The sequence below is a fragment of the Hordeum vulgare genome, chromosome 2H (assembly GCF_904849725.1).
Source record: "Hordeum vulgare subsp. vulgare chromosome 2H, MorexV3_pseudomolecules_assembly, whole genome shotgun sequence".
In the NCBI taxonomy this organism is placed as follows: Eukaryota; Viridiplantae; Streptophyta; class Magnoliopsida; order Poales; family Poaceae; genus Hordeum; species Hordeum vulgare.
Window position 1 is genome coordinate 563452915 of NC_058519.1, and position 27515 is coordinate 563480429.

Consider the following 27515-nt stretch of genomic DNA (forward strand, 5'->3'; position numbering starts at 1 on the left):
TGTTCGCTTATTTTCAAACCTATAAGGTCACACGCTTAACGAATAGTAATTGTAATAATTGTAGAAAGAGAGAGTGAGCACCGAAATAGTTTCAGATGAATCTAAAAGTGTTCTGGTTGGTACCAAAATGGTTTTGAGAATTCCGAAAAGGTATTGTATGGTTTGAGAAAGTTTGGATCTATATATGTAAAGTTTCAAAAGTTCCCGTAAAGTTTAAAAAATTTGGGATTGTATTTGTCAAAGAAGTCCCTCTTGGGCCGACCTAAGAGGGTAGCCCCTAGCACGCTGTTTGGGTCAAAGTGGGGCGCCGACATAAGATGGTACGAGGGCGTAGTGGACTAGGGGCGAGTCCTTTCTCCCTAGTTCAACCGAAGTAGGAGGAGGACTCGACTTCATTGTGCACTCTCATACCTCTTCCACCTATCTATATGTGGGGAGAGACCCCCTAGAGACAAGCCAATCCTAAGGGTATCTCTCTCACATAGCTAAAATCTCAATCTGGTCTAATTATAGACAAAAAAGCCCCCTGCTTTGTATTACAAAGCAACCAAACGATACACGCAACGATAGGTGCTGGGGCAGGCAGCACAATCATGCCCAAAAGAAAGACAAAAGAAAAACAAGATAAAAAATGCGAGCAACACCGGATCAACGAAAGATTTAGTGTCCTCCAACTGTTGCGCCCACCGAACAATTCCACTACACTCGAGTGCCATCGGATTGCCGTGTGCCTTACAACACCTTTAAGAAAGACTACGACGATGACAACGTTGTTGCTTGCGCAAGTCCTAGGATTTCTCCCGGCACACGGAGGGGAGTGGGGGAGAGATATATTCCATGCCATTTAGGAAGGGAGGAGGTGCCCGCAAGCGTCACTGCATCACTGTCGGCCAGATCCAACAAAGATTTCTCCCAACCCCTCGCACCCACCGCCCGGAACCAATCCTTAGCTCCACCATGCCGACCACCCAACAACATGCGCCACCATAGTGACGAGGACACCACTATCGTCTCACCACAACAAACGCACAAGGCCGGCTGGACCGAGGCACAACTACCGTAGACGAGGACCGACAGTACCAAAACCACGTGGGAGGGGACTACCTTCACCGACCCAAGTGGTAGTAGACCGGACGCAGTAGCACGGGCATGTCGGGCCCCCTGACCAGCTGGGCTGAGATCCGGTCCGTTAAGCCCCCGCCGCCGTGTTGCAGCAGACGCAGCACAGGAGCCGCCGCCCCCATCGCCCGTATTGTGCCAGACCAGCCGAAGACGACCCGTCGGAGACTGAACCGGCCCACCTGACCTAGATCTAGGCCTAAGCCAGCAGAGCGCGGCCGGCCAAGCCCCGCAGCGAGCCTCCACCGCCGCCAGAGGGCCGTGCTGCCACCAAAACTGCCTCGGGGCACCGCTCGCCGAGGACCACCGCCACTCGAGCACGGCGCCCGAGCCAGGAACCGTGACGGGAGAAGGCAGGGGGCCGCCACCGCCGACCTCATGGCGTCGCGCGAGCAAGCGCCCGGCCACGCTTGCCGATGGCAGTGACGAGAGGGAGTGAGGGAGGGGAGGTTTGGCGGCGGGGGAGGAAGGGGACACCCGAGTCGCCTTGCTCGGGAGGCAACACGGGGGGTACCGGGGGGAGAGTAGGAACCGCATAGCTGATTAGGAAGGTCCACTTCAACCCGGTCTAATTATACTTGAAGGGTATTAAAAATTTATACAAACTTGTGATTAGGGCATAAAACCATAATAATAATAATAATAATAATGCAAATGTGCGCCATCACAAGGGGCAATGTAAAGTAAAGCATCATTCTAATACACTTGTACGTGATCAAAATCTCAAAACGTGCATGACAACCTATCCTTCCCTCTACGAAGAGCATATCTTTTTTTTACTTTTTATGATGAGTCAATTCCTTTCTCCTTCTAATATTTAAAGTAAATACTACATGGTGGAGGAATATCCGTGAGATAGAAACTATTGATGTGCATAAAAAAAATTCATCATCGTTGACATAACTGTTGAGATAAATAAGTTAAAAATTCCTATGTGTTTGGTTCAAACATCGTTGTGCTACAGATTTGCTCCTAAATGCTAGCTAATTATGCGAAGACCAAGAGAATCTCTAACAGCTACCCTAAAACAAAAAATGCCGTATATAACTGTCATATAGGGCACCGACCATCTCCAACATTTGCCGTATAGACTACCCTATTAAGAACACTGCCCTATAATTTTGCTCTCGCTGCCCTATATTTGAGGCAGTTTGAGGCAGTGCCCTATAATTTTAGCCGAAGTGCCCTATAATTTTAGCTCCAACAGCTTCCCTATATGACAGTTATTGGTAGGTAGTTATTATGGGGCAAATGTTGGAGTTGTCACCGTTTTGCTGTCCTATAACTCGGATAGGGCAACCCTATAAATGCAAAAATGCTGCCCTATTTAGGTCAGCCGTTAGAGATGCTCTAAAAGATGATTGAGGATTTGCTATGTGTTGATCAAACAACTCTTACATACACCCTTCTCGAAGAATAACATGAATGTCAATTTTAGTGACTAAGAACATGGTTTGCTATGATCAAGAAACTTTTAGGGGGTAAACTTTTGCATGTAAAGATGTCATGATCTCATTATCATAAGTTTTATAAGAAGGGTTGTAATTTAGAATGTCTAATCATGAAAGTAAATCGTGTTTTTGGCATTTCTGTATTTTGTATTATCGACCCCACACTTCATAAACTTGTAGGCATGTTTACTACGCTTAGATTTTGCTTGGGGACAAACGAGGTCTAAACTTGAGGAAGGTGATACATACATTTTGCATGACTATTTATTATTATAATTTAATATTTATTAATGATATTTCACACCTTATTGGTCAATTCTAATGCATTTCCCCCTTGAATTTGCATTTAATACAAGGAGAGGGAAATTCTCAGGAAAATATAGGACAACTGCAAAACACGGGCAAAATAACATCAGAAGAAAAACTACATTTTGTGAGCCTAAAAAAGACAAAGAATTTTACTGAATTATTATGTGCTCCCGCGCAAAGTTAGCCATAGATTAAAGATCGAGGTGTCCAAAGGAGACAAAGAAAATTGTGTCATTTTGGCTTTGTTTCTTTGTGACACTATACTAGATGATTTTGTCCTTTTTGTTTCTTATTTAGTATTTTGAATTTGTATTTGAATTTTTATAGCTTGTAGATCCATGTCTTCTGAATACTCTGATTTTTTTAAACACTTAAATATATTTTATGATGAATGTTAGAACGATAGCATCTAATGTGTGGTAGCACCTCATACGTCCCAAACGTATCTATAATTTCTGCTTGTTGCATGATCTTTTGGGTGACATTGTTATATGTTTTGCTACACTTTTATATCTTTACACATATTTGGACTAACCTACTAACTCAGTGCACCCAGTGCCAGTTTCTGTGTGCTGATGTCTTTTTTGCAGGGGCTTTTACCCAATTTTCCGGGGCCCCAAAGATCCCGAGAAAAATATATACAAATCAGCGTAACGGAAACTTCCAAATCACCAAAGATGGGCCAGAGGGGAGCCAGGGGCTGCCTAGGCGACCACCCGGCGTGGCCTGGCCCCTGGCCGCGCCCACAGGCCGCCTAGGTGGGTCCCACCTCTTCTGACACCCTCTTTTGGCCTATATTTACTCCTCCAAGAGGAAACCCTTCCATCACATCCAGAATCGCGAATTTCTCCATTGTTCCGCCGCCACAGCGGTACCGAGATCGGTAGCGTCAGGAGACCTCTTCCCGGCACCCTGTCGGAGGGAGGATTTACCTCCGGGAGCTTCTCCACCGCCATGGACGCTTCCCGGACGTTCCATGAGTAGTCCTCCTTGGACCATGAGTCGATGACCAGTAGCTATGTGATGTCTTCTCTCCAATCTTGTGCTTCCAAGATTAGCCCTTGTGAGCTGCCCTACATGATCAAGGCATCTATGTAATTTTCCTGCTATTGCTATGCTCGGTTTGTTGGGATCCGATGGATTATGAGATTATGTTCAGATTGTTATGAGTTATATATTTGATTATCCTTTTATATTATGTTCTTTACTGATTCATGCATGTTCTCCGTTGCTTTGTATTGCTTTGGCCGAGTAGTAGATTGTAACTCCAAGAGGGAGCGTTATGCATGATTGTGGGTTCATGCCCCCTGATGTCTAGCTTGAGTGACAGAAACATGAAACTAGGGGGTGTGCTATTGCCACGAGGGACAAAACAACGGTGCTTGTGACCACGGTTGGAAGGATTGTTTACCTTATGCATAGTTCGTTAATGCAGTTGTATGTTGCTTTGAGTTTACACTTTGGGTTGGGCTCACAACTTAATACCAGCGAGATGTTCTGGATAGATATCTCAAGATGGATGATTAGTAAGTAGATGTTGATGTATAAACGGTCTACTTGTCTTGGCGTACTGCCCATTACTATTGAGCATCTAAATTTCATGTAGCATAATTAGCATTGTGGCGCATTTATAATTCTGTCAATTGCCCAGCTGTAATTTGTTTACCCAATCATAGTTGTTTCTCTTTTTTTGGGAGAGAGACATCACTAGTGAACATCATGTGACTCCGGTCCATATCACCACCATTTCTTACACCTCCATCATTTACTGCTATAATTTACTTTTCCTTTGCAATCAATATCAATATTCCCGCTTGTGCTTTGATCCTTTGCAAACTACAAGGCCGGAGAGATTGACAATCTCTCTGTACTTGTTGGGAGAAAAGTTATTTGTGTGTGTGCAGGTCCACGTCTTCTGCTTGCGCCCGGGCAGGGGACTCCTACTTGTTGATCCTCAGAGTCCTCCTGGTTCGATAAACCTTACAGTCTCCGTGTAAGGGAAAACTTGCTGCTGACTACATCTCCACCTTCCACTTGGGGTAACCAACGAGGGGCGAGAAGTATATTCATCAACTCGTCATCAAGCAAGTTTTCTAGCGCTGTTGCTGTGGACTTTAGTCTTCAAGATAGGGGGGTTGCACGCTATCCTTTACCTTTGCTTTTTAGTCTTGTTAGTTTTCTTTTTAGTTTTTGCTTTACAGTCTTATACCAAAAACCACAAAAAAATTAGTTGATTTGCTTTTAGTTGTTCTTTCTGCTTAGTACAGCAAGTTAGGGTTTGATGCTTTTAGGGAATCTAAGGTCTAAGATTTCCATCAAAGGAATGGAGAAAATATGAAGGAGGCTTGGTATAGAATTTCTGAAGCGCAAAAAAGAATTATGCCTTGGATACCTATTAAAATTGTGCTTAGAATTTTTTATCATGGTCTTTTTATTTGGTGTAAACAGACTCTTGATACTATAGCTGGTGGATATTTTTTAGAGTGTGAAGAGGCTAGAGCTCTTGACATTATACATGGTCTATCTAAATACCTTGTTTATGGTCGTGGATATGACACTATTATGGATGGACTTGCTACCATTGAAAGGAAAATAGATACTCTAGACTTAAGAGAAAGAGAGAAACCCATGGTTGATAAGAAAAATGTTTTGGAAATAGATGATGACTGGGAGCCTTTTGTTAGAATTATCATCTCTAACCAAGACTTCCTTGCTTATTGTGATATTGGATCCATGGTTTCTACAATGCCAAAAGTTGTTTATGATTCCCTGAGCTTAGACATAGACAATTTTTCTTCTTACCATGAACATGCTAATGGGGATATTTATGAAATCCAGGGAAAGGTAAAAGATTTCTAGGTTATATTCTTTAAAAGGAATGCAACGGTTGATTGCTTCATCATGAAGCCGAACCAAGGAATCATAGTGCTTGGAAGGGACTTCCTCCGAGCCATGAAATGCTTCATTGATATAGGTAAGGGACACATACGCTTACGTGGGAAAGCAAAAGGTACGTACCCGTTCCCTAGGAAAATAAGGATGAACTTATTGAGGATCCATTTGAAGGTTTTGATGACACCAATGACTTTGGTGAATTTTGATCCTCCTTTTTGTATTCTTCCTAGCTCAAAGGCATAAAAGAAAGCGCTTGTTGGGAGGCAACCCAATTTGTTTTTTACTTTCAATTTTAGTGGTCTTGATGCTTGTTACTACTGTAGCAACATCATTGTATCTTTATTTTCAAGCTTTGTGCCAAGTTTTAGCCTCCAATTGCAAGAAAGTTCAAAAGTTGTGACATGCTGTCCAGAAACAGATTCTGTCTTCTTGACGGAAAAATTCGCCAAAAATCACCAGATCATCTTTTTGATCTGGATTTGTTTTATAGCATGACCTATGTAATTGTCTTTCTGGCATCTGTTCTGAGTTTTTCTATTTGAGTTGCACAAGTGCCCCAAAACAATTATTTACTACCCGCTGTTCTGTTTTTCACAGATTCTGCCACGTTTTGCGTTTTCATCATTTTGCAAATCTTAAGCTTGCTTTTCATTTGCAAAAAACTTTTGGCAATCATGAGAAACAGTAGTTTTTCATGAAAATATTTATTTCTTGTAGGCAATGAATTATTTTATCATGGGTACTAACCACTCCAATCAGCTTATGATGAGTTTCGTGTGAAGGGAGTTTTCAAGTATGCGATGGAAGATGATGAAAGAAGATCCAGGAGTGTAAAGCGCTCAAGCTTGGGGATGCCCCATGCACCCCAAGAAATATTCAAGGAGACTCAAGCATCTAAGCTTGGGGATGCCCCCGTGCATCCCCTTCTCTATCAACAATCATTAGTTCGTCCATCTCCATGCTATATTTTTATCACTTCATATGTTATGTGTTATGCTTGGAGCATCCCGCTCTTTAATTTTTAGTTTGTTTTAGTTTTGCTTGCTTGTCATAACAATTAGTAACCTAGCCTACCTTGTTTGGGAGAGAAACACGCTCCATTCTACTCTAGAACACAACATAGGTTTTCATGCTTATCCTTTTTGTGTGTTCTCTATCTTTACATAGCTGTTGTCATGCTTAGCTCTTAGTTGTCATGCTATATCTTTTTAAGAGCTATTATTTAGGTTGATTTTGGAACTCTCTTGAGTTATCATGCTTATCTTGTTTATAGAGTTGGCTCGTTGCACTGAGTTGTGTGTCTTGCATGAGTAGCTAATTGATGTTGCTATTTAAGTATAGTAGTAACTTGCAATAGTTTTGAGGTATTGATAATATTTGGACTATTGGTGCCAAGAGCTTGAGCCTATTAGTGATATGTGTCGTATTTTGGTAAATCCGCGTGTTTTTCAAAAACTAAAAATTAGTTGAGAACTCTAGCTACTAGATTGATCCCTAACCTCTGGGGGGGGGTTGGAATATATAGAGTACCCTCACGTTACCATGGATCGAGGATGCACAAGGATAACCAAAACCCCAAACACTCCTCCTCGGGGTACTTGTCTCTTTGTGAATCTCCTAACTAGATAGAGAGTTACCGATAATAAGTGTATGAGTTCCTCGGACTAATGTGAGTATTCGATTGTTGGCACATCCACCATCCATATTTTGCTAGCCTCTTCGGTACCGTGCATTGCGCTTTCTCATCTTGAGAGTTGGTGCAAACTTCGCGGGTGCATCCAAACCCTTGGCATGATATGCGCTGTCATCATAAGCCTTATTATATCTTTCCTCAAAACAGCCTTTCCGAGATACATTGACATGCAACATCCACTATCTCATGACTTGATCTTCATGTCATTCATGCTTTTTCTTGATCGAGGAGCCGCATGCTAGTTGGACCTTGCCCTTATTATTGCTACATGACGTGTTAGTTTCATTGCATATCCTGCTACATTGGCAGAGGCATACATTTGCATACATCATGATAGTTTTCACTTGTCTTTATGTTGAGTACTTCTTATAAAGTGTGATGATCTTCTTTTTATTCTTGTAAAACATAGAGTGTTGCCCTTAAGTGAGGAAAAGATCCCAAAGAGGACAAATGAAAAGATCCCAAAGAGGAAAAATGAGAGATAAATAGAAAGAGCCAAAGAGGCCACAAGAACAGAAAATGAAAAAAAGAGAAAAAAAGAGAGAAGGGGGCAACACTCTTATTCCTTTTGAAAGATCCACACTCGTACTCCATTGCTATATTTGTACTACATAGAGATTATCATTAATGCATAACTATGTGGGGACCCTTACACTATAGAACTTGGCTTGCATATTCCAATGATGAGCCTCCTCAAATGAGCTCTAGGTCTTCACGAGCAAGCAAGTTGGATGCACCCCCACTAGTTCCATTGGAGAGCTTACCTTAGCTCATATGTGCATCCATTGCATGGCAATCCCTACTCCTCACATCATATCTATCATTTGACTTTTTCTCGCATATGGTTGTCCTCATTGATGCGAGCCTTTCACACCTTTTTGTCTTCCTTCCCCATCATTATTCTATTTTCCATCCTAAGTGCCAACATATCTTGCTTGCGCTCATCCATTGCATGAGTGCTCAAAGTCGAAAGGGAGAGGATCATTTTGACTTGTGCCTCACTAGTGATCTGGGGATGAGTCAAAATAAAATTCTGAAGGAGACCAAGTGTGAGGTTTAGTAGATTGAGTTCTCAATTAAAAATATATTTTATTCTCTAAACCCATCTCCCACTTCTTGCACGCAAACACCATTTGGAGACATTCGAGTCACGGACAACGAGAGCTCTTGCACCTTTATGTTCTTACTTTGCTAATTTCAATACTAGATATAGACTCTTGCTTGTTATTGTCTTGACTTGAATTGCATATCTTACTTGCTTTACTTTGAAGTTCTTATATGTGTGTTAGCATGTCACCACAGAAATTATTGTGTTATCATTTACCTACTCGAGGACGAGCAATAATTAAGCTTTGGGATGTCCATACGTCCCAATTATATCTATAATTTCTACTTGTTTCATGATCTTTTGGTCGACATTGTTATACGTTTTGCTACAATTTTATATCTTTTTACACATATTTGGACTAACCTACAAACTCAGTGCACCCAGTGCTAGTTTCTGTGTGCTGGTGTATTTTTTGCACGGGCTTTTACCCAATTTTCCGGAGCCCCAAAAATACCGAGAAAAATATATAAAAATCAGCGTAACGGAAGCTTCCAGATCATCGAAGATGGGCCACAGAGGAGCGAGGGGCTGCCCAGGCGACCACCGGGTGTGGACTGGTCCCCGACCGCGCCCACAGGCCATCTGGGTGGGCTCCACTTCTTTTGACGCCCTCCTTTTGCCTATATCCACTCCTCCGAGAGGAAACCCTTCCATCACATCCAGAATGGTGAATTTCTCCATCGATCCGCCATCGCAGCGCTTCCGAGATCGGGAGCGTCAGGAGACCTCTTCCCGGCACCCTGCCGGAGGGAGGATTGACCTCCGGGAGCTTCTCCACCGCCATGGACGCTTCTCGGACGTGCCGTGAGAAGTCCTCCTTGGACCATGAGTCCATGACCAGTAGCTATGTAATGTCTTCTCTCCAATCTTGTGCTTCCACGATTAGCCCTTGTTAGCTGCCCTACATGATCAAGGCATCTATGTAATTTTCCTGCTATTGCTATGCTCGGTTTGTTGGGATCCGATGGATTATGAGATTATGTTCAGATTGTTATAAGTTATATATTTGATTATCCTTTTATATTATGTTCTTTAGTGATTCATGCATGTTCTCCATTGCTTTGTATTGCTTTTTCCGAGTAGTAGATTGTAACTATATAAGGGAGCGTTATGCATGATTGTGGGTTCATGCTCCCTGATGTCTAGCTTGAGTGATAGAAACATGAGACTAGGGGATGTGTTGTTGCCACCAGGGAGAAAACAATGGTGCTTGTGACCACGGTTGCAAGGATTGTTTACCTTACACATAGTTCGTTAATGCTGTTGTCCGTTGCTTTGAGTTTACACTTTGGGTGGGGCTCACAACTTAATACCAGGGAGATGTTCCGGATAGATATCTCAAGGTGGATGATTAGTAAGTAGATGCTGATGAATAAACGGGCTACTTGTCTTGGCGTAGTGCCCATTACTATTGATCCTCTAACTTTCAAGTAGTATAATTAGTATTGCGGTGCGTTTATAATTCTGTCAATTGCCGAGCTGTAATTTGTTTACCCAAGTAAGTTGTTTATCGTCTTTTGGGAGAGAGACATCACTAGTGAACATCATGTGACTCCGGTCCATATCACCACCAATGCGTACACCTCCATCATTTATTGCTTTCATTTATTTTTCCGTTGCAATCAATATCACTATTCCCGCTTGTGTTTTGATCCTTTGCAAACTAGAAGGCCGGAGAGATTGACAAACTCTCTCTACTCACTGGGAGCAAAGTTATTTGTGTGTGTGTGCAGGTCCACGTCTTCTGCTTGCGCCAGGGTAGGGGACACCTACTTGTTGATCCTCGGAGTCCTCCTGGTTCGATAAACCTTACAGTCTCCGTGTAAAGGAAAACTTGTTGCTGACGTCATCTCCACCTTCCACTTGGGGTAACCAACGATGGGCGAGAAGTATATTCACCAACTCGTCATCAGCACCGTAACCAACGAGGGGCGAGAAGTATATTCATCAACTCGTCATCAACGACCCACCCGAGTTAGAGCAACTCCAACGCGTTGACCCATTTCCTGTCCGTGCGTCTGTTTGGGTCGCGATAGATAGAAAAATTGGCCCAACGCACTGACCCAAATGGACGCGTGTCTGCTTTTCGTCCACGTGTCGACCATGTCCGGCCCATTTTTACCTGGTTTGCGTCAGCGGGGACACGAGACAAACGCTCGCATCGTCCGCCTACTCCTCCCCCTGACTTGCTAGTCGATGGCACATTGGTCATCCTCTCCCACCCATATCGACAAGAAACCCTCGCCCGCCTCAGCCGCATCGTCGCCACCGCCCATTTCCCGGTGCCGACACACCTCCCCCAACGTTGCTACCTCGCCGCCATTACCGTCGCCGCCGGCGAGACTTCTCAAGGCCAGCCACCTGGTCCTAGGGAGGCGCGCGTCTCTTCACCTACCAGCTCATTCGACGCCGCCCACAAGCTATTTGACAGCTCGACAAAGTATAAAATGGACTTCGTTGATGAGTAATTTTTCCATAATTTCCTTTGCAACTCCGATGATTCCTCGTGTGACGATGAGGAGGAGATCTTGGTTGCTGTGTTGATCCATCACCACATTAATAGCTAGTGACCATTGTTCGGTGGCTCGATCCCATAACACCTTCCGACATTGAATTGTAACCGAGAGAGCGGTCATTTCCTTCTTTCGTAGGGTTACTTTGACACAACCAATCCGTTGTTCAAACATCAGAAATTCCGACAGTGTTTCTATATGGGTAGGCATGTTTTCAGCCGTATTAAAGAGGGGTGGTTGGATAAGATAACTATTTTGAGTGCAAAGAGGATGCCCTTGGAAAGATTTGCTTCTCATCTTATCAGAAATGCACTGCAGCCATCCGGATGCTAGCATACGAAGTGCCCGGTGATCTCATTGATGAGTACGTTCGTATGAACGAGTCTACATGTCTAGAGTCCATGTACAGGTTTTGCAAGGCTGTGATTGCTCTGTTTGGTGCTGAGTACTTGAGAGAGCCCTGAGTACTTGAGAGAGCGGAGTCCTCAAGATACAACCTGCTTGTTGGCGATGAGTATCAGCAAGGGCTTTCTAGGGATGCTTGGCAGCATAGACTGCTTGCACTGAGAGCGGAAGAACTGCCCCACCTGTTGGCAAGGGCGGTATAAGGTCCATGTGAGGGCTTGCACTGTCATAATTGAGGCCGTGGCCTCACAATATCTCTTCATCTGGCACTCTTTTTTCGGCATGGCCGTATCACATAATGGTATCAACGTGCTTCAACGCTCGTTGATGTTTGCAAGGCTTGCGGAAGGCAATAACCCACGGGTGAATGTTACCATCAATGACCACAACTACGACAAAGGATACTACCTACATGACGGTATCTATCCTCAGTGGATCACTATTGCGAAGACAATCTCCGACCTTGTCGGAGACAATTTGCCCAAGAACAAAAGAGTGCTAGGGAGGACGTTGAGCGTGCCTTTGGTGTTTTGCAGCCTTGATGGGGCATAATTCGGTACACTGCTAGGACTTGGAGCACCAAGAATCCGTGGGAGGTGATGACATCTTGTGTGATTATGCACAATATGATCGTAGAAGATGAGCGTCTCAAATGTATCTATGCTCAAGGGTTTCAGTTCCAGGGTTAGAATGTTGTGTTTGAGCATGGAGGAGCGGCAACGTTTAAACAGTTGGCCCAATTTTGTTATGAAATACATGATTGGGAAACTCACATGTAGTTGCAAAATGATTTGATTGAGCATATGTGGGCTCATGTCGGCAACCAATAGATGTATCTTTTTCCATATGTATTTGAGACTATTTAAGTTTTATTCAGTTTGTAAAACTATATTATCTATTTGAAAACTATGCTTTATTTGATTGTAAAACCATGCTATTTTTTATATGTTTGCTTGTCAAAATAATGTAAAACATGTGCATATTTTTTTAAAGTATGACCTGCCGACCACGTCGATAAATATGAATCACGGTGTTAGACGCACTGTTAACCTAAATATTAAACTGGGCAAACGTCAAACGGACGACCAATTGAAATGGATAAAAAACGAACAAAAGCGTCATCTGTTTGGTTGTGGCCGTTAGAGTTGCTCTTAGTAGGCAAAATTGACAAATCTAACCCCTGGACTGAAAGAACTCCCAAAGTGAACCCGTGGTGGAAAAATTTCATCGAGCTGACCCTTTTGTGTGGCGCCCGACACCTAAGCACCACACTACACTGTGTGACGCCTAAGCCGTCGGCGCCACACGCCCGTCCACATTGGCATAGCTGGCCCCACCCCCGGCAGTTCGATGTCTAAGGCTGAGGCGTTGCACACTCTGCAGTGTGGTGCCCAACGCTTAGGCGCCACACTGTGACTTATCCAGCCACGGGCGAGCCCCCTCCCCCACCCCCTCCTCATTCACCCCCTCACTTCACTTCATAGCTCGATTTGAAGTCGCCCCTTCCTCAAATCCCTCTCCAAATCAGCAGATCTGAAGGTTTGGTCCGGGCATTTGTTGTCCAATCCCTCCCCTAAGGTAATCCCCCTCGATCCCCTCCTTCCCATCCCAAAAAAAATCTCATTTGGTGACTTTTTTGCAAATGTGAGGAAACCCTAGTTTTTCATGAAATTTGGGATGTATATGATATTGTTGTATTTGTTGTATGTTAGGATAAGGCGTATGATGGGGTTAGGATTAGGGTTGTTTGGATGTTTGCATTATGATTGTGTTAGGGTTAGGCTAGGGTTAGGGTTAGGGCTAAGATGGGGTTAGGATTATGTATGTTTGGATGTTAGGAATATGGTTTATTTTTATTAAGTAGATTTTGTAGTATTTGGATGATTGCTTATAGAAAATATTGTATGTTGTGTTGTTTAGGGATGGGAAGAACATGTGTTTATGTTCATCACATGGACAAGGATACCTTTTAAAAAGGCAATATTGATCCGGACCTGGATGAGTTTGACATGGTGTTCGATTTCTGTCCTAGCTATGCTGAATTGTTGGAACAAGTTCGAAAGGATTTGAATTGGATGGACCCTAGTGATGTTGTTGAGTTTGATGGTAGGCATAATGTGGGATTTGGAATGCACATTCGTTGGAAGACCATGCGTGTCAACTCCGAGCAACCTTGGCTTGCATACAAGGATAAAGTGGCTGAATCACTAGACAAGGCTCTAGAGTTATTTGCCATCAAAATAAATGTTCCTAACTTGCACTTGGATTTGAACCGGGTTGCCTCTCCGATTGGTGAAGCAAGTCCTCCACGCATCAACGAAGAGGCCAACATTAAACCTCTTTCAGCACAACAATCGAGTATCCAACATGAACCATTGCTAAGGAGAATGATGAGCATGATGATGATGAGCATGATGATACTGTTCTCCATGACAACAGCCTTGGTGACTTGGGCAAATATAATTTGCAAGAGACAATGGACCATTCTATTTCGTACTCACATGGCTATGCATCTGAGTCGGACGATGAGGGTCCCGATGAAGAAGTTGATGAGGAAGGGTTCACGACAAAGGAGGCTGAAGCTTTCATGACGGTATTAGGGCGGTATCACCGGACACCATTGTTCGAGGGTCTTAGCCTTGCGGATGAACCCGTGGTTGACGGAGGCGAAGGCATATTGTTTGGTGTTAGGCCACCTTCTCACCAGGACAAAAATGGGAAGAATATTATTTTGCCGGTGTCAAAGTTCAAAACATTCCTTGAACTCAAGATGTGGTTGGATGAATATTCCGTTACACATTATATGTCACACAAAGTTTACTCATTTACTAATCCACTCATCTACATATTACTAAAAAAAATACTCATATGAATCTACTCATCTTAAAAAATAGTCATTTACTCATTTCCTCATAAAATCCACGCCATCTACTCATAGGAATAGTCATATACCAAAACTACTCATCTAGGATTCATAAAATAGGACTAACTCCTCATCTACATTTCAAATCCAATCAAAACATGGCTCTCAACCTAACTAATACAAATCTGAAAAATACGCAATACTTTTTTGCATAGAAAGATGGGAAACATAAGAGATTACCTCATAGACAAGTTTGGGGATAAATCCACGGAAGAAATCAACAGATCTGAAGCATTTAGAAGAGGGGATTGAGATGAGGAGAAGAGCGAGTCACCGCTACTGTCGATTTGAAAAACGAATGGGTGGGGGTGGGGTGGGAGTGGGGGAGGGTCTGGCCTGTGGCTGGATAAGTCACAGTGTGGTGCCTAAGCGCTCGGCGCCACACTGCAGAGTATGCAACGCCTGAGACTTAGGCGTTGCACTACCGGGAGGGTGGGGCCAGCTGTGTCAGCGTGGACGGGCGTGTGGCACCGATGGCTTAGGCGTCACACAGTGTAGTGTGGCACGTAGGTGTCGGTCGCCACATGAAAGGGTCAGCTCGATGAATTTTTTCGTTCGCGGGTTTACTTTGCGAGTTGTTTCAACCCAGGGATTAGATTTGTCAATTTTTCCCTCTTAGTAAAGAGATGGAGCGGCCGATGTGACATTTTTAGGGTCCAGTTCACCGCGTACGACCCGAGACACTTGTCACGTGCGTGAGCACCATTAGTAGAAAAAGGGCCTTTAGCCCTGGTTCGGTTGGGCCATTAGTTCCGGTTCGCGAACCGGGACTAATGCTAGCCCCGGTTCGACCCCGAACCGGGGCTAATGGCCTTCCACGTGGCGGTGCTGGAGCAAGGGGGGAGGGGAATTAGTCCCGATTCGTATTACGAACCGGGGCTATCTCTTCACTGTTTTTAGCAATTTTTAGGGTATATTTGTTTTGGGCTATTTTGCTGCCCCCAATTTTCCCATTTATTTGTTTTGGGCACTTTTTAATTCTTATTTTGCACTAAGTTGGATGGGGCTATTTTGTTGCCCCCATTTTTCCCATTTACTAAATTGGATGGTACATACACAACAATAAAAGAACAACTATATTGCACATCATCGTCACCAATATATTACACCATCTCACCCGTCGTGCTTTGTCGAACATATTACAAAATGTAGAGACGAGTTACACATATGCACATATGTCTCTTTGACACTATATCATGTCATACCATTCTCATCGACGTGCAATAATATTCTCCTTTCACACCTAGGACCTGTGCATCTAAGAATACGACAATTTCCTCTTGAATTGCTCGTACACGTTCCTGTGGTAGAAGGCCATCTCGCAACCATTTGATATAATTTAAAGAATGGGTCAATATATATATCAGTAAAACCGAACAAAATTCACGGTAATAAAATAAAGATGGGAGTATTGTTTATCGTACTTCGTTTTTTTGATATCCCGATTTTTCCCCTTCTCATGGGTCGTCTGGCGAATGAACTCGCAAACATAGTATCCACATAAATTGTTCCCATGTTCCTGCCTCAGGCACTTTACGAGAAGAGAGTTCAATCAAAAACATAATCAAGAATTATAATGGTATTAAAACTAGAATAAAGAGATGCGCGGATCTAGCTAGTAGTTACTTACATCTATTTGTTTAAATGTAAGCTCTGGCTTCCAATCACCCCGAGCCTTGGCGGTGAACCGTTTCCAAGCCCTGCCAAGAAAAGGAAATGAATAAAGGAGTTCTATATTAATTCCTTGCTATCATAAAATGAACGTGAAGTTGCCGATATAGTGTCATAATGATTGAAATTACCACTAGAGGCATTCCTGCATGTTCGTCCATTCATCGAGGGGTGTGCGTTTCGGGTCCACGACTATTACTTGTCCCTTGTCAGGTACAATGATTAACAAAATAAAGTAAAACCTGCGCATGCATAACGAGTCAATTATACACTTATAATAACACCGAATAAGCGAAAATAGAATGTGTCTAGTAACACTCACTTGAAGTTGTAATGAAATAATATTTCCCTTTTGGTACCGGAAAACCTTAACCCTTGTACCAAGTTATTCTCTGTATCGCGGGGACTCGTTGCGAGACTTTGGTGATGAATGAAATATGGGTCAATGAACCCAATGTCATAGATTTGTCCTCTTTTGCATTCGAGAATCTTCATTCCGCAAAATTAATATAGTGATGAGTAAGATTATACATGAAAGAATGAGTTGAGTAACACTTAATGACATAAATTAATAATACTTACAAACAATAGGCACTGATGATAGATTTTTCGAGGGCGTCTTGTTGCTATAATTGAAATAATTTGTCGAATTCAATCATTACCACGCCATCTCCATGCCCGAAATGCTCGTTTTTAAATTCAAGGTATATCCAGTTTGCGTGTTGAACACATGCTTGCATGTACCAGTCATGCAATCTTCGCATTTTTGTTGGTTACTCGTTGACTAACTCAGGTTTGACGAGAGGAGCCACGTATCGGTACGTGTATGCTATGTCAGTTAGGGATGAAAACGGAGCGGAAACGGACGGAACTGAGTGCTCTCACATTTGTTTTCATATTGTTTTGCAAAAGTGGAAACAAATACAAAAACCCCCGAAATGAATATGAAAACAGATACTATCGGAAACAAACACGGAGAGAATACAAAGCGGATACAGAAATAGAAGTGGGCGTTGACCGGAACTTTAAAACACCTGGAATCATAGAGTAATACACACAACAACAAAAATTAATAAATTGCTAACATGTCTACAGAATAATTTCATTATGTTTTAGCAACATATCCTAGTATTGTATTAGTACATGACAATTGTGTATAGGGTCTAGCTGAGTACATATATGGTAGTATAAGTTGGGCCTCAAATGTTCCATTATGCTCATCGCGTCATTGTGTGATATTTGGTGGTTGGGCTACAAAGCATCCGTAGGCCTATGAACGTACATTTTGCATCATTCTTTTATGTTGATATTTATCGCTTTATGGGTTGTTAGTACACTTCACGGTACAATACTTATGCCTTTTCTCTCTTATTTTGCAAGGTTTACATGAAGAGGGAGAATGCCGGCAGCTGGAATTCTGGCTTGAAAAGGGAGCAAGTTTGAGATACCTATTTTGCGCAACTCCAAAAGCAGTGAAAATCAACGAGGAATTATTTTGGAATTTATAAAAAATACTCGGCCGAAGAAGTGCCAGAGGGGACCCACTAGGAGGCCACAAGCCAGCTAGGTGCGGCCTACCCCCCTAGCCGCGCCTAGGGGGCTTGTGGGCTCCCTGTTGGCCCTCTGGCTCCCCCCTTTTGCTATAAGGAGGGTTTCGTTCCAGAAAAAATAAACAGGAGGCTTTCGGGAGGAATCGCCGCCACCACGAGGCGGAACTTGAGCAGAACCAATCTAGAGCTCCGGTAGGGTCGTCCTGCCGGGGAAACTTCCCTCCGAGAGGGGGAAATCGTCGCCATCGTCATCACCAACACTCCTCTCATCGGAGGGGACTCATCACCATCAACATCTTCAACAACACCATCTCATCTCCAAACCCTAGTTCATCTCTTGTGACCAATCTCCCTCTCGCACTTCGATTGGTACCTGTAAGGTTGCTAGTAGTGTTAATTACTCTTTGTAGTTGATGCTAGTTGGATTACTTGGTGGAAGATTATATGTTTAGATACTTGATGCTATTCAATACCTCTCTGGTCATGAATATTATTATGCTTTGTGAGTAGTTACTTTTTGTTCCTGAGGACTGCTACTTCTCAAACAACAGCGCCAGAAATTGGCACGTTGACGGAGACTTGGCTTGCGTTGGTTTTTCCCTTGAAGAGGAAAGGGTATCAATCCAAGGTATCAATCCAGTAGGAGAATCTCGTCAAGTCCAGAGTACCTGCGCAAACACAAAAGAGCTTGCACCCAACGCTATAAAGGGGTTGTCAATCCCTTCAAGATTGATTGCAAAGTGAGATCTCAAGGCGGAAAGTGCAACGAAGTAAAAGAGTAAGGCTGAAAATATGGTGTGAAGTAGACCCGGGGGCCATAGTGTTCCTAGAGGCTTCTCTCAAAATAGCAAATATTACGGTGGGTGAACAAATTACTGTCGAGCAATTGATAGAACCGCGCAAAGTCATGACGATATCTAAGGCAATGATCATACACATAGGCATCACGTCCGAGACAAGTAGACCGATACTTTCTGCATCTACTACTATTACTCCACACATCGACCGCTATCCAGCATGCGTCTAGTGTATTGAGTTCATGACGAATAGAGTAACGCTTTAAGCAAAATGACATGATGTAGAGGGATAAACTCAAACCAATGATGAAAACCCCATCTTTTTACCCTTGATGGCAACAACATGATGCGTGCCTCGCTACCCCTTTTGTCACTGGGTGAGGTCACCGCACGGTATGAACCCAAAACCAAGCACTTCTCCCAATGCTAGAATCATAGATCAAGTTGGCCAAACAAAACCCACAACTCGAAGAGAATTACAAGATATGAAATCATGCATAAGAGAGATCAGAAGAAACTCAAATAAGATTCATAGATAATCTGATCATAAATCCACAATTCATCAGATCTCGACAAACACACCGCAAAAGAAGATTACATCGGATAGATCTCCATGAAGATCATGGAGAACTTTGTATTGAAGATCCAAGAGAGAGAAGAAGCCATCTAGCTACTAGCTATGGACGCGTAGGTCTATGGTGAACTACTCACGCATCATCGGAGAGGTCATGGTGTTGATGAAGAAGCCCTCCGTATCCGAATCTCCCCTCCGGCAGGGCACGAGAACGTCCCCCAGATGGGATCTTGCAGAGACAGAAGCTTGCGGCGGTAGAAAAGTATTTTCGTGGCTCCCCTGATTTTTTAGGGATTTTAGGGAATATATAGGCGAAGGAGCTAGGGCAGGGGAGGCCCAGGGAGCTGATACGTCTCAAATGTATCTATAATTTTTGATGGTTTCACGTTGTTATCTTGTCAACTTTGGATGTTTTGTTTACCTTTTATATCTTTTTTGGGACTAACTTATTAACTCAGTGCCAAGCGCCAGTTCGTGTTTTTTCTGTGTTTTTGACTCTTTTCAGATCTGATTTGGGAACGGAGTCCAAACGGAATAAAATCCCCAAAAATGTTTTTTTCCAGAATGGAAAAAGATCAGGATGCTTGAGGGCCAAGCAAGTGGGCCCACAGGGAGCCCACAAACCCTGTTGCCGCGGCCAGGGGGGAGGCCGCGGCAACCAAGCTTGTGGCCTCCCTGGCGCTCCCCTACCCTAGGTCTTTGGCCTATATTCCCTAAAAATCCAGAAAAAATCAAGGCGTCCACGAAAACACTTTTCCGCCGCCGCAAGCTTCCGTTTCCGCGAGATCTCATCTGGAGACCCTTCCTGGTGCCCTGCTAGAAGGGGACTTTGGAGTTGGAGGGCTTCTTCATCAATATCATCGCCTCTCCAATGACTAGTGAGTAGTTCACTTCAGACCTACGGGTCCGTAGGTAGTAGCTAGATGGCTTCTTCTCTCTCTTGGATCTTCAATACAAAGTTCTCCATGATCTTCATGGAGATCTATCTGATGTAATCCTCTTTGGCGGTGTGTTTGTCGAGATCCGATGAATTGTGGATTTGTGATCAGATTATCTATGATATATATTTGAGTCTTTGCTGATTTCTTTTATGCATGATTTGATATCCTTGTAAGTCTCTCCGAGTCTTGGGTTTTGTTTGGCCAACTAGATCTATGATTCTTGCAATGGGAGAAGTGCTTGGTTTTGGGTTCTCACCGTGTGGTGACCTTTCCCAGTGACAGTAGGGGCAGCAAAGCACACATCGTGTACTTGCCATCAAGGCTAACAAGGTGGGCTTTGTCGTAGATATGAGATTGTCCATATACATCATGTCATCTTGCTTCAGGCGTTACTCTGTTCTTTTGGACTTAATACACTAGATGCATGCTGGATAGCGGTCGACGTGTGGAGTAATAGTAGTAGATGCAGAAAGTATCGGTCTACTTGTTTTGGACGTGATGCCTATAGGTATAATCATTGCCATAGATGACGTCACGACTTTGCACGGTTCTATCAATTGCTCGACAATAATTCGTTCACCCACCGTCTACTTGCTTTCATGAGAGAAGCCACTAGTAAACACAACGGCCCCCGGGTCTATTCACACCTACCGTTTACACCTCCGCTTTTACTTTGCTTTGTTACTTTGTTGCTTTTAGTTCTCACTTGGCAAACAATCTATAAGGGATTGACAACCCCTTCATAGCGTTGGGAACAAGCTTTTTGTGTTTGTGCACGCATTTGTGATACTCCTTCACTGGATCGATACCTTGGTTCTCAAAACCGAGGGAAATACTTACCACTGCTGCACTACATCACCCTTTCCGCTTCGAGGGAACACTAACGTATGGCTCCAAGGCCATAGGGAAATCCTTTGCATATTTGCCTAGGAAGTCCGTAAAGGCGTAGCCGTAGCAGAAGGATTCCTGGTGCCGTTGCTGAGGAGAATCAAGACAAGAACAGTCTCCTGTCAGCACGTGTTTCTGGCGCCGTTGGAAGGTCTTTTGTTGCATCAGCAGAAGTATTTCTAGCGCCTTTGCCGGGGAAGGAGAGATCTATCCAAGTAGGTCTCACAAACTCATCTCGTGCATTTACTTTTTTGCCAGTTGCTTCTCGTTTTCCTCTCCCCCACTTCACATTTGCCGTTTTCATTTTCCTTTCTCCTTTGCCGTTTTCTTTTGCCTTTGTTGTTTTCCTTTGTCGGTTTTCTTGCTTGCTTGTGTGCTTGTTTGTTTGTTGAAGTCATCATGGCTGAAAACACCAAACTTTGTGACTTCTCGAGCACTAATAATAATGATTTTATTAGTACTCCGATTGCTCCCGCCACTAGTGCGGAATCTTATGAAATCAACGCAGCTTTGCTGAATCTTGTTATGAAAGAGCAATTCTCTGGCCTTCCTAGTGAAGATGCCGCATCCCATCTCAATACCTTCGTTGAGCTTTGCAATATGCAAAAGAAAAGATAAGTGGATAATGACGTGATTAAGTTGAATCTTTTTACTTTCTCGTTGCAAGATCGCGCAAAAACTTGGTTTTCTTCTTTGCCTAAAAATAGTATTGATTCTTGGGATAAGTGCAAAGATGCTTACATATCCAAGTATTTTCCGCCGGCTAAGATCATCTCCTTACGTAACGATATCATGAATTTCAAGCAACTTGATCATGAACACGTTGCACAATCTTGGGAGAGGATGAAGCTTATGATTAGAAATTGTCCCTCTCATGGCTTGAGTTTGTGGATGACTATACAAATCTTTTACGCTGGTTTGAATTTCGCTTGTCGCAATATCTTGGACTCCGCCTCAGATGGAACGTTCATGGAAATCACGTTAGGAGACTCTACAAAACTCCTAGACAATATCATGACCAACTACTCTCAGTGGCATACTGAAAGGTCACCTGCTAGCAAAAAGGTACATGCTATAGAAGAAATTAACTCGCTTAGTGCTAAGATGGACGAGTTGATGAATTTGATTACTAGTAGAAACGCTCCTTTAGACCCTAATGACATGCCACTACTTCCTTGATTGAGAGTAGCAATGCTAGTTTGGACGTTAATTTTGTTGGTAGGAACAATTTTGGCAACAACAATGCTTTTAGAGGAAACTATGTTTCTAGGCCTTTTCCTAGTAACTCCTCTAACAATTATGGAAATTCCTACAACAACACTTATGGAAATCACAACAAATTACCCTCTGATTTAGAGAGTAATATCAAAGGGTTCATCAACTCTCAAAAGATTTTCAATGCGTCCATAGAGAAAAAACTACTCAAAATAGAAGATTTGGCTAAGAGCGTTGATAGGGTGTCTTGTGATATTGATGCTTTGAAAGTTAGATGTGCTCCTCCCAAGGTCAACTTGGATGAAACTTTGAAATCTATGTGTGTCTCCATGAATGAGAGCAAAGAAAGAACCGCCCAAATTCGCGCTAGGCATGAATGGTTTAAAAGGGTGCGTTCTAGTGATGCAAATCACGAAGATCTTAAGGTGCTTGGTGTGTCTCCTCTTGAATCTTTGTTTTCGCGTGTCAAACCTATTGATGAAGGGGCTGGATATGAATCCACTTTGGTTGAAAAACGCCCCAATGACTCGGAGTCCACCTATCTTGATGATAAAGGTGTGGATAGTGGAGTAGAAGAAATCAAAATTTTGGGTAGTAATGGAACTCCCACTTTGGATTTTAAGGAATTCAATTATGATAATTGCTCCTTGTTTGAATGCATTTCTTTGATGCAATCCATTGCAAACTCTCCACATGCTTATAACCAAAGCAAAGTCTTTACCGCGCATATCGTAGATGCTATGATGAAATCTCTTCAAGAGAAGCTCGAATTAGAAGTCTCTATACCTAGAAAACTTCATGATGAGTGGGAACCTACTATCCAAATCAAGATAAAAAACTATGAGTGCAATGCTTTGTGTGATTTGGGTGCTAGTGTTTCCGCGATTCCAAAGTCTTTATGAGATATTCTTGGTTTTCATGAGATTGAAGAGTGTTCTCTTAATTTGCATCTTGCGGATTCTCGTGTCAAGAAACCCATGGGAAGGATCGATGATGTTCTTATTGTTGCAAAAAAGAACTATGTACCCGTGGATTTCATTGTACTTGACATAGAGTGCAATCCTTCATGTCCCATTATTCTTGGTAGACCTTTCCTAAGGACTATTGGTGCTATCTTTGATACGAAGGAAGGGAATATTAGATTTCAGTTTCCCTTAAAGAAGGGCATGGAGCACTTTCCAAGAAAGAAAATAAGATTGCCTTATGAATCTATGATGAGGGCTACTTATGGTTTGAGCACCAAAGATGACTGTACGTGATTCCATCACCTTATGCCTAGCTAAGGGCGTTAAACAATAGCGCTTGTTGGGAGGCAACCCAATGAATCTATCCTTTTTCCGTCTGTTTTATGTTTTCCACACTTTCATAATTCTGTTATGATTGTGTTTTTTGTGTTTCTTTTTGCGTCTGTGCCAAGCAAAACCGTTATGATTAGTCTTGGGGATGATTGTTTGGTCATGCTGGAAAAGACAGAAACTTTCTGCTCATGAAAAGAATTTTCATTTTTTTTGTAAGAGCTTTTGAGTTGATTCTTTTTGCTACTGATTGCTACGCAAATTCTTCAGACTGTCGTAATTTTTCAGAATGTTTTAAGTACCAGAAGTATACGAAGTATGCATATTGCTACAGACTGGTCTGTTGTTAACAGATTCTGTTTTTGTTGTGTTGGTTGCTTATTTTGATGAAACTATGGATAGTATCGGGGGGTATTAGCCATGGAAGATTGAAAATACAGTAACCCAACATCAGCATAAGTAGAATTCAAGTTTTCTACAGTACCTAAGGAAGTGGTGGTTTGCTTTCTTATACTAATGTTATCACGAGTTTCTGTTTAAGTTTCGTGTTGTGAAGTTTTCAAGTTTTGGGTGAAGTTCTTATGGACAAAAAGATAAAGAGTGGCAAGAGCTCAAGCTTGGGGATGCCCAAGGCACCCCAAGAGATTCAAGGATGCTGTAAAAGCCTAAGCTTGGGGATGCCTCGGGAAGGCATCCCCTCTTTCGTCTTCAATCCATCGGTAACGTTACTTGGGGCTCTATTTTTATTCACCACATGTTATGTGTTTTGCTTGGAGCGTCTTGTATCATAGGAGTCTTTTATTTTTGTTGTGTCACAATCATCCTTGCTGCACACCTAGAGAGAGAGACATGCACTCACCGTGATTTTGTCGAGCTTCACTTATATCCTTTGGTAGACAATTCAGCTCACATGTGCTTCACTTATATCTTTTGAGGTAGTTGATTTTGCTTTATGTGCTTCACTTATATCTTTTAGAGCACGGCGGTGCAAGGCTTGGTAGTTGATCTATGCTTTGAAAGTAGTCTCAAAAGGGGTAGTTATCCAAAGGGATACGAAAACTTCCACCTTCATGTGCATTGAATAGTTAGAGAAGATTGATTCATCTCAACTAGTTTTGAGTTGTAGTTATGGTAATATTGAAGTTATACTACTAAGGTGTTGTGGATCTAGAAATACTTGTGTTGAAGTTAGTGATTCCCGTAGCATGCACGTATGGTGAACCGCTATGTGATGAAGTCTGAGCATGATTAGTCTATTGATTGTCATCCTTTGTGTGGCGGTCGGGATCGCGCGATGGTTTATACCTACCAACCCTTCCCCTAGGAGTATGCGCTGAATGCTTTGTTTCGATTACTAATAAAACTTTTGCAACAAGTATATGAGTTCTCATGACTAATGTTGAGTCCATGGTTTAGATGCACTTTCACCTTCCACCATCACTATCTTCTTTAGTGTCCTGCAACTTTCACCGGTGCACAAAACCCACCATTAGCCTCCCTCAAAACAGCCACCATACCTACCTACTATGGCTTTTTCAAAGTCATTCTGAGATATATTTCCATGCAACTACCACCATGACATGTGCCACCACGTCTACATTGCCATTGCATGATCGTAAGATAGCTAGCATGATGTTTCCATTTATGTCTATGCCATGCTAGATCATTGTCACGGTACACCACCGAAGGCATCCCATATAGAGTCATCATTGCTCTAAGTGTTAGCTGTAAGTGTGATGATCATCATTGATGGAGCATTGTCCCATGTGAGGAAATAAAAGAGGCCAAAGATGCCCACCAAAAAAAAGCGGCCAAAGAGCCCATCCAAAAAAAATGAGAGAAAAAGAGAGAAGGGACAATGCTACCATTTTTCCACACTTGTGCATATTAAGCACCATGATATTCATGATTGAGAGTCTGTTATTTTGTCACCACCATATATGTCACGGCCAGATGCGACCCTATCCTCAATTTGGCACGAGGGCCTCGTCAGGGATAGTAGCGCATCTCGTCGTGTCGCAAGAATGGATATCGTAACAAGTACATGTAATGAAAAGAAGAGATATATCAGAGTCACACCAGTACATTACATAAACATCAAGAGTAAGAGCAGGGTCCGACTACGGACGAAAACAAACGACAAAAGAAGAACGACGTCCATCCTTGCTATCCCAGGCTGCCGGCCTGGAACCCATCGTAGATCGATGAAGAAGAAGAAGAAGAAGCAACTCCAAATGAACAATCAACGCGCTCACGTCAAGTAACCTTTACCTGTACCTGCAACTGGTGTTGTAGCAATCTGTGAGCCACAGGGGATTCAGCAATCTCATTTCCAAAGGTATCAAGACTAGCAAAGCTTAATGGGTGAGGCATGGTTAAGTGGTGAGGTTGCAGCAGCGGCTAAGCATATATTTGGTGGCTAAACTTACGAGTACAAGAATAAGCGGGGGGGGGGGGGGGGTGGGGGGAAGATCTACGCATATCGGTCGTGGCTACTGATGATCAAATGAATGATCCTGAACACCTACCTACGTGAGGCATAACCCCACCGTGTCCTCGATCGGAGAAGGAACTCATGAAAGAGACAGTCACGGTTACGCACACATAACCGCGGGGACGGCTTTCCGAAAGATTTAACCCTGCAGGGGTGCTCTAACTAGTCCATCACAAATTACCACAAGCCGCATAGAAATCCTCAATCACGAAGCTCGCGATCTCGTCGGATTCCCTACTGGAAAACCTCAACTCTGAGATTACCTAAAGCATCACCGGAATCCCGATGCACAAGATATCTCGTCAAAGGTAAAGCTAATCCAGCAAGGCCGCCCGACGGGTCGACGATCCCGATAGGAGTCGCGTACCTCGTTCTCAGGACACGACGGATGAGCGATGGTTACCACGCCAAACGCCGAGTTGCCCCGGGTAGCGTTAATAAGCTGCTCTGTTTTGGACCAACGCTCATGAGGAGCACTGGCCCAGGGGTTGATTAAATTATCCTCGGGGCCCGGGAAGTCCCTATGCAATTTTATTAGGTGATTAGGCAAATGTAGTACCAATGTTGGGCCTTGCCAGACCAGCTTTAATCTAAAACTAATTATCAAGGGGGTCCCCATAACAACCCCGATCGTGTTAGGAGCGCTCAATTATGGAACATAACACCGGTAGCCGGAAACTAAGGGGGGCAAAGGTGGAACAAAACACCAGGCTAGAAAGGCCGAGCCTTCCACCTTTTACCAAGTATATAGGTGCATTAAATTAAATAGCATTAATATGGTGATATAACAAGGAACCCATGCTTTCACATGTAAGCAACTGCACCTGCAACTAGCAACGCTATCAACAGGATTAAGCAAGCAGTAACATAGCCAATCAGTGGTTTTCTAGGTTGAACAAGTTGAAGGTTATCATGGCAATGTTGAGAGGCTGATATTTAACATGTGGCAGGCAACGAGACATAAACGGTAGCAACGGTAAAACTAGCATGGCAATGATAGTAATGGTATCGGGGGAAATGGTCATCTTGCCTGAGATCCCGCTTGGAAGAAGAATGCCTCCGTGAAGCACACGAACCAACGTAGTCGAAAGGGTCCTCACATCCGACACGCTTGCGGAACTCTATCGAGACGGGGAAACCGGAAACAAGCATCAACACACGATATTCACCACACGATGCACAACACATATGATGCATGAGCAGCTGAATACATGCAAGTCACGGCATGACCAATCACACAATCAAACTCTACACATTAAGTGAAGTTCAATATGCAACTAGTTGCATATTGACGATACTCCACGTCTATTTATTTAGTTCTATCCCGATTAGGTACACGGCAATAGTAAATGTGATTGAACATGCAAGAGGTGAAGCGGAAATTAAACTACCTATCTAGGCATTTTAAATTAGGTCGGAAATGTCTTATAGCACCTCCGAAATGACCTCACAAGTTAATGTACAATTCTGTCCAGATCTGGCCTAATGCTTTTAATTAGTTGTTAAACAGCAAAAAAAATAGGTTCACGTGATTCTACGCGTCAAGGCAAGCAATATACACGTAGAGAACATCTCCAACGGAGCTACGGATCAAAAGATACAAGCACCGCAAGATATGATGGGATGAATGCAATATGTGTGGAAAGATGGCTACGAGCACTTCAAAACATACAG